At 36.8% G+C, this 9,749-nt stretch overlaps 2 pseudogenes; one reads left to right on the top strand and one right to left on the bottom strand.

Moving 5' to 3' along the window:
• On the top strand, nt 746-2,287 carry LOC107648261 (annotated as a pseudogene).
• On the bottom strand, nt 3,026-8,541 carry LOC107647011 (annotated as a pseudogene).

Here is a 9,749-nt window from a genome sequence, read left to right as displayed (position 1 = left end):
GATTTTGTCTCAATGTGTCAATGTTGGTGCCCCTTCTAGAGCTCCTCCCGGAGAACCGGTCAAAAAGAAGAGGGGTATGCCTAGGAAGTATGGGCCGGATGGAACCGTTTCACTGGCATTGACTCCAACGCCAGCTACTCATCCGAGAACCATGACACAACAAGGCCAAAAACAGGGTAGAAGTCGCCCCCCAGGGTCTAGGAAGAAACAGCAGCTGGCTTCTCTTGGTAAATATATGTTTCAACTTTTATTATGTCTTGTGATGAATTAAAGTTATTATAATTTAATGTTGAATTGTTAATGTTCTTGTTTGAAAATACTTATTGAGATTTATGTAAAAATCCAAATTCTTCATAGCTTTTGCAGCTTAACTATCAATTATAGAAATGCTTGTCTTATCCAAATAACCTACCTTTCCTAATTAAATATAAAATAAGGTAGAACTGTAATTGTACTTCTCTTCAGAATAACTACTTCTATTCATTCTCTAAACTTAGTCAGAATGACTGGCATATATCAGTCTAAACATAATAGGCAATAAGTGGGGTTTAAAAATATAATAGCTTAATTATTAACTTTTTTTAGTTTAAAAGAAGATTTTAAGGAGAAAGAATTAATGCATAATTTGCAATTGATATAATGATATGTATTAAAATTTGAAAGTTAGATGCAGCAGTGAAAAGAATTTAGAGAGAAAGAACATATATGATTCTGGTTTGACTCCAATTGTTCCCACCCATTTTCACTTGTGTGCATATATATAACCAAGTGGGTGCATTTGTCAGAGAAAAAAGCAGGGAAAATATGGTGATGACCGGTGAAGAGCAATATGGAGATGATGTTGTTCAACTTGTCCAACCATCAGACCCGCTAGCTTAATCGTTTGCAAAACCACCTCAAAGGTTCTTTCATATTCATATTGATATACTTTCTTTTTATGCATGATTCACTATAATTTTCTATTTTGTTGTTGTTCTTTTTTATTTGCATACACCAAAAAGAATAAGAAGAGAATGTTTGTTGCAGAAAAGAGCAAGGAATTGGCCACTTGCCAGGGTCAAATCAAGACCTTCAAGTTAACTGAGGCTCAAAAGGATAACGCCATAGAAGAGGTATTTACGTTTCAGTCTATGTATTTTAGTTGCATTATAATTACAAAACATATTCTTTTTAGAGTCTTCCAGTTGAGAAATGCAGTTAATAAACTGGAGGAAAGGCTTAGAGTTACTGAGGATCATCTCAAACAGAAGGTGTTGTATAGTCTGCTCCTGTTATTTCATGGAATTTGAGATCATGTTTAGTATATCTAAATGCATGTTTTTAAATCTATTGCCATGCAGAATCTAGAAATCAAAAAACTGACAGATGAAAAGAAATGTGCATTGGCTACACAATATGCGGCAGGAGCAACTCTTAAAAGGGTATATGCAAATCAAAAGGATGATGATTCTCTCCGAATTGACAGCATCATTGCTCCATTTGAAGCTGAGATTAAAATATAAAAGAATGAGGTACAAATAATGTAACTCCCAGCAAGGATGCATTTGTCAAATAATTAATTTAATGTATGAACTTTCCTTACTGATGATGATGATGATAATAATAATAATAATAATAATAACAATAATAATGTAACATGCTTTTGGCTTCATAGATCACAGCACTACAGGAAGATAAGAAAGCTTTGGAACGACTCACAAAGTCAAAAGAGTCAGCACTGCTAGAAACAGAGAGGATTTTGCGAAGTGCACTAGAGAGGGCTCTAATTTTTGAGGAAATTCAAAATTAGAACATGGATTTGAAGAGACAGATTGAGATTTGTCAGGCAAGAATCTCTATCCTTTCTCACATTTTTTCTTTCTTGTTGTGAACTGAAATGCAGCTAACTAACAACTGCCATAAATAGGAGGAAAACAAAATCCCAGAGAAAATACACCGCCAAAAGATTTTGGAAGTTGAAAAGCTTAGCCAAACCATTCAAGAACTCGAGGAAACCATCTTAGAAAGCGGAGCCACTGCTAATGCCATTCGTGATTACCAATGGCAGATTTTTGAGCTGCTAGTAGGCATATCTTGAACCCATTTGCTCATATAATATCTGACTGGTTAGTATGTGTGGTAACTTGGAGTTGTACCATCATGCTGGAGGAGAAGAAAACATTGGAGAGGGAGCTAGCAAGGGCAAAAATGGACTTGGTATAGTTTTAGTATGGTTCGGATGACACAACTAGAAAATGGATTAATACAGACAGATTTATAGACAAATTTAGTCTTTATTATAGATGGATTTTTGGTTACCGACGAAATTATCGATAGATTTTGTCCCTCTGTGAAAGCCTCATCGGAAATTATTTACCGACGGATTTTTACCAGTTACCAACAGATTTTTCCTCGGTAAATTCTCCTCTCTATTTCCCAGAAACGTCGAACTTTCCGACGGATTTTCTATTGGTAATTGGCAATAGATTTTCCGACAGATTTTACGTTTGTTATTTGAACCTTGGAAAATCATCCCACACTCTGAATGCAGACAGAAAATCCATCTGTAAATCCGTTAGTAAGGTAAAATAGAATTTTTTTAAATTTTTCCATTGCAAAATAAACTTGTTTTCATACAAAATAAATATAAATTTAATACAAATTTTTATCTAATTTGTATTCGAATATTTGTAATATTTCAAAAATAAAAAACAAATATAATTCAAAACAAGCAAATCAAACTAAAAGAAAAGTACTATAAACAAGCAAATCAATATAATTTAAAACATAAACAAAGTGTATTGATCATTAACTATAATTCCCAGTATATTGTTCAACTATACTAAAACTATCAGCTATAGTCTTCATCCTCATCTTCATCCTCATCATCATCCTTTAAACAAAAAATGATATATGTGTCATCAGATGTCTTGCTAAAATATAGTCTATTTTGGTATCAACAATAGCTAGAAATTCTATGAAATTCATGAATGCTTGAAATATTAAACATGCAGTCTTACCAATAATTAGACATGACAGCTATTTATTATGCAAAATTCCTTGAAAAATAAGCATTCCCAGCCTCAGTTGGATGAAATGCATCCCAAAACAGATGCTCCCTTCTGTTCTCACATGGTGTTTGCATTGGCAAACATGTTATTTGACCATTGTTCCTTCCCACACCACAACATCCAGCATTTGTAACACTGAACCCTGGATCATTTAATCAAATTCATTCATATATCATGAAGCATATCACATATAGCATGTTTAATTTGGAATAAGAATTTACCATAGGCTGAAAGGTTGCTTATAATATCTTGGAAGATACCATAGGAGTTTATGTAGATGAATCTTGCATCAGGGAGTTGGGTGTTGAGTTGATCAACAAGAGATTTCAATTTGTTGTTGAATATTTGGTTTGCATCATTGATTCTTTCAATACATGTAAGTATGTAACACCATCGGGGCTGTTTTGGGCCAACTCATTTGGGCTGCACCCTATTTGACCAACCCCAAACAGCACCATTTTCCTTGCTCCATAGTTATACAGACTCTGAATAAATGAATTAAATCATCATATTAACTATTGTGGTTATGTTTATACTTTAATGGAAAATGATATAAAGAGAGACTAACTTGAAGTTGTTTGGTATAATCTTGAAGAATAACATCAGCATACTCTTCTGTAGAGTACTACCTGCTTCTAGAATAGAACTGAGGCATGAAATAGTTGTTAAGGTAATCATTGCTCCCCAACCCAATTGAGTATATGCACTTGCTCAAGTAATTTGCAGCTGAGTCCTCACTTCCTAGTATATTTACCACCTGGGACACTGTGTTTTGGTAATTCTGCACCTGTCCACTAAAACTAATACGTCCTTCCTGCATTCATATGAACAATTTTTAGACATAATACTCTTCTTTCATCAAAAAACTAATAATAATGAAGGGTACTACGAACCAGTTGCTGGCCAGTCTCCTCTCTAATTCCAGCAGCAGCAGAAGCATAATTGACACCTTTGAGAATGTCATCTGTAACACCCTAATATTAAAATCCTTATGCTCGAGTCATAAGTCAATGATATTACGGTGGTACGACTCTCAGGTGGATTTTTAATATATAAAAGTAGGTAATTTCGAAAGGAGTATTAATTGAGAAGCCTGAAAAGAGTAGAAATAAAATCGCGAAGACGTGTCACTCACGTATCGACAACAAAAGATAAACCGTGAAGCCGAAAGCGATATACGGATAAGGCGTAGAGGAGATTAAGAGGTAAATAACAGATAGATATATATAACATAAGTAAATAGCCACTAGTCGCGACCCGCGAAGTTTAGGCCGGCTAGGATACAGTATGAAAGTAGTTGACAACAGTATATTCTAATCTCTCCCGAAGGAAACATGAGAGCCTCTATAGGCAAATTCAAAAGAGTTCAATACATAATATAATCTTTTCAAAACAAAGGTGGAGAGATTCTAAGCAAAACACAAAGGAGAGAAAATAAAGATCTTCGTCGTCTCTCAAACGACCCACAACTCACTTCTGAGCACCTGGACCTGTATCTAAAAAACAAGAGATATATACGGAATGAGAACCCCGGGCCCATGGGTTCCCAATACGGTAAAAGTGTCAAATAAATACAATGCACTGCAATAAAAACTCACTAAGCATCCTAAACTTCTTCACCAATTATCCATCCTAGGTTCTCGCTAATTCATGAATAGGCAACTGTCATAAGGGAGTGCGAAATCTAATTCATGTTTCACATGTTTCCCAACTCGCTGACTCTTCCACGAATCAGACTCAGAATCATAAGCAAAACTATCACCAGTTGTTCTATCTCAACAATTCTATATCAATACATCATACCTTCACCTGGAGCTAGTGAAACCACATCACTGCGTCTACCCAGGGAGTTCAAATTATCTCATTCAATAATCATCATCATGATGCAATCGCATCATCAATTCATCTCATCAAGAACAGCCCTCAACATCCACCGACACAAGCATGAGGGGCCTCTCAATTGTACAAACACAAGCAATACAGGCAAGTAATACACAAATATGGTACAAGTAGAACAAGTAGCACATAGTCAAGTAACATGGCATATATGATGTAGAAATCCAAAACAAACAGGCAAACCCAAACAATTCAAACATATGCAAATGATGAATGCCTGTCCTATGGCTGATGATATTATCTGTCGGTTATATAGCCAACCCGACATATCCTGGTAGCTAACCATTGGACAAAAACACCCCTTGCGGAGCAAGTAGGTTTGAGCTACAACCCCCTTGCTACTGCCCGCTGAACCCAGAGCCAGTGAAATAATCACTACTGCGGCTACTACCCAGGCGGGTGTCTAAAAGCTCAACCTGGAGCGAGTGGATTCACCACTACTGCCGCTACTACCCAGGCGTCACAATCTCTGACCTAGAGCAAGTGGGATGAACCACAACCCTTGCTACTGCCCAGGATCTCAAACATTAACTTGGAGCAAGCGTGATGAACCACCACTCTTACTACTACCCAGATATCACATATACTCATTTATTCAAAACTCCATAATTTAACTCATTTATCATAAACATCCTTTCCCGTCTCATACCCGGAGCAAGTGGACAACGCCACTGCCTACTACCCGGGGTCACACCTCACATTTCAACATTCTCCATTATTATCCATTTAACACATTCATTCGTTAATCATATATGCTTTTATACTCAGCCATAACCAATAATGGCTTTGCCATAACCCGGCAATAACTCAGCTATCCGGCTCATGGTTCAATCAAGAACCAGCCATTTATCAATAAATATAGCCCTTCAGCTCATGGCATACACGGTACTTCCACCGTCATCCTTCATATCTCATATAATCATCTTTGATCATCATTGATCATAACTTTTCCCCTTGCTTCACTAGCAAATTACCACATCCCCTAGCTCCTTTCTCATTGCTAGGCATATCATAATGATTTAATACATAAGGGGTGAGATCAGAGGCTTAGAAGCATGAGATTTGGCTTTTAAAACTCAAAAATCAACTTTGGCATGAAAACAGGGCCACGCGTACACGCACTCCACGTGCACGCGTGGATGCCCACAAAACTCATCGACGCAGAAGCGTCATACGCGCGGACGCGCGGATTGAAAAATAGCCAAACGGCGCGTATGCGTCAGCCACGCGTACGCGTGGGTGCACTTGTGCCCCAGGCATAAAACTGGCACAATTCTGGCACAACTCTCGGAAAATGGCTGGCCATTTGGTGCAGCGCATCGACGCGCCCGCGCACACCACGCGCACGCGTGGATGGTGCCTTCTTGAAGAACGACGCGTACGCGCCAAGTACGCCTACGCGTGGAGGGTCATTCTGCTAAAAATTTTCTAAGTTAAAAGCTGCATAATTCACAGATTCAACCCCCAATCTTCCGACGGACATAACTTTCTCATTTTAAATCGTTTTTCGCCCGTTCTTCGAACGGCATGGACATCGCGGATCCAATTTCACTTTTAAACAAGTTTGGCACAAAACGGAAATTCGCAGTCCAAGTTATGTCCCATCAAAGTATGCCCAAAAACCATGTTTTCACACAAAATCACAAAGTGCCATTTTCAAAACAAGCCATTTCCAACTCTTTTCAAAATCAACCAAAACATGCCAATTTCATCCCTTTCTTTGAAATCAATCAAAATATACCAAAATCAACATTAAGCCTCCTCAACTCACACATTAACACTTTACCACAATTCACAAAACATCATCCCACCATTTTAACCCACTTCACCCAAGTGGCTCAAACTCAAACACATTTACATATCATATACTCTTCCTCATGCCAAATTTCAACAACACTATTTCCAATCAACCATCATTATACATAATCAATATCATACTCACTATCACGTGGTTTCACCCACAAATCAACCTTAATCATTCCTCAAGCATATATCACAACATACGTATCTCTAATGCATCATCATACCATCAAGCTAAGGCATCAATAATCATAATCACATATATGACCACATAATATATCTCAACCAAAACCAAACATACCTCATCTACATAATTTCACCCAAAATTACCAAATTCCACACTCTAACTCCCCAAACCTTATTATTCAATAACCAACCCAATCATTCATATATTCATTATCTGAAATTTATCCAATCACTTGTGACATCATATAATGCACACGTCAACTTACCTTCCTTACCTCTTTCTGGCCTCCGGCCCAAAATTCACGGCCTCCGGCCCAATTTCACAATTTAAATGCATAAACCACAAATCAATACTCATTACCCAATACATCAAATTTTCAATACACCAAGCATACAAGGCCACACAATTCAAAACCCAATCATTAAATTCATATTACATACCAACTATGTATATTAGCACCAACCATTTACACAATCCAAACTTAATCCTAGGGGCATCTAGCCTAGAAATTCTCATCACACCACACGGTACTTAAATGAAACTTAAACCGTACCTCTTGTAGCCAAACCAATTGAGCCTCTTCTTTGGAAGTCTTCACCAACCTTAGCTCCAAGCCTCACCAAAGCTCCTCAAGCAATACCAATCTTCCAATTGTGCACCAACATCACCAAATACACTAACATAACCAATATCACATACATACATCAACCTAGGGCTCATAAAAATGACAAATCACAAGGGTTTGAGCACTTCTTACCTCAGCCCATATGAAGTAGGGATATAACCCGCTTAGAATCCATGTTGGAGTATTCCTAAACACCCAAAATCACAAGATTTCAACACTAACTACCCAAAAACGTGTAACAGTAGGAAATTTCGAAAACTGGGCAGAGATGAATGGAATACTCACCACAAAACTTAGATATAATTGTAGAAGATGAGAAGAGCGATGCGTGGCCGCAAACGGCTCGTCAATCGGAGCTCCGTAGCTCAAGTTATGGTGGTTTGAAGATCAAAGAGAGTTAGGTTTTCTCTCTTCTCTTCTCTCTTCCCAAATCAGCGCCCCAACCCTTCCTTTTAGGGTAAAATAAGCTGAAATGCTCATAACTAATGTTTATATATGTTGGGTCTTGGGTCCACTTAGGCCCAGTTCACTTATTTTTGTCCGTTGGCCCAATTTTGGGCCAAAACCCTTTAAGATTAGCGCTCTAAATCGCACTTTAAAAATTTCTACCTCCCCTAATTATAATTCCTCATTCCTTAATATTATTTACTCATAATCAATTTTCTCAACTGTAGTACCAGACAGATTTTAGCCGGTACTGCCGGTCAAAATTCTACTGCGCGCTTTTACGCAGAAAACTATGTTTTCCGACTCGGAAAAATTCACTGAATCTAAATATCATATTTAAATTATCAAATTCCAATTGCCAAATCTTCCAACCATATTCGCTCCTATTTAACTCATTATTTAATTAATTTCGGTTAGACCGGGTATTACATCATCACCACTGGCTGTTGTAAAGGGTGGTATGTAATCATCGAATCCCAAAAGCTCAGCTGTCACATTTCAAAACAAAATCAATATTAGATAAGACTTGCATGCATCCTCTTCTTAATTATTTGTTATTTGCTAAACACAGTAAATGTTTATTTCTTTCTTTAGTTGCTATTATCTTAAACAATTCTTCTAGAGGCTCCCCTTTGTCCTTTTGTCTAGTTTTTGGTGGATTATGGGGAAGGAGTAGCTAAAAAATTACAACAAGTCAAGAACCATTAAATAAAAAGTATAAGAAAAGAAACATTTGATAGATTTAAATTTGTAGGAGAGAATGAGAACCGTGCAAGCATTTACATCTACGCCTAATGGATCTTCTTCTATTATTCATGTTCCTCTGTTTGTGATAGCTAGCTTCTAGGGACGGTTTTCCTGCTTCATCATCTCCATCATCCGCCAAGTTTCCATTCTTCATCTCCACCTTTTCCTAACATGAAACATTTTCTAAGCTACAAAACTAAATGAAGCTCAGAATTGTATGTTAGAAACATACCACTACAACCTCAGTGTTGGTCTTGGTCCCTTTAAATAAAGCAGCCCTCCATACAAGTTCATGTTGCGATGCTTTTATCTGAAAATGAGCTCACCCTTTCCATTTCTAAATTAAGCTCCTGCAAGAGCAACTAGATAAAATTATTACCCCTGTAAAAATAATGATATTAATATGAATGTATAAGATGTAAAATGTACCGCTAGCATGTGTGTGTTTGATTGAGCAAGATTCTAATTTTGTAATTGCAGTTTTTGAACACTGCCTCTTAACATCTGCATCTCAGCTTTAGTCCATTCAATTATTTTACTGTTCCCAATTTTAATCAAGAAAAACAAAAGCAAATTCTTCCTAATTATATATTTCCATAGATTACATGAGAGAATACTTTTTCTCAGCTGGGAGCTTCAGCAGAGTCATTCTTTCCTGCATAAAAAGGATTCAAGTACTGTCATTTTAGCCATACTAGACTACTTTGACGAAGTGAAGGATAGGCTTGACAACAAATTTTTTGTGTAGATATAGTATAATTGAAAAAAGATTAGTCATGTTTGATAATGGATATCCAATCTCAGGGAGAAATAAAAAAGATAAAAAGAAAAATTGAAGAATAAATATTATTGTAAAAGAAAAAGCAAAAAAAAAACAGAAGAATCCATATAATTTGGCTGATAATTTAAGAATATTGGAGGCATAGAAAAGAGGTGAATGAGTTGTGAAAGAGGGACACCTTAAAAGGCTTACAAGCAAAGCATGAATTCAGAATTT

Source organism: Arachis ipaensis, chromosome B06 (assembly GCF_000816755.2).
Source record: "Arachis ipaensis cultivar K30076 chromosome B06, Araip1.1, whole genome shotgun sequence".
NCBI classification, from domain to species: Eukaryota; Viridiplantae; Streptophyta; class Magnoliopsida; order Fabales; family Fabaceae; genus Arachis; species Arachis ipaensis.
The sequence above is the reverse complement of the archived record's forward strand: the minus strand, read 5'-3'. Positions and strand labels throughout refer to the sequence as shown.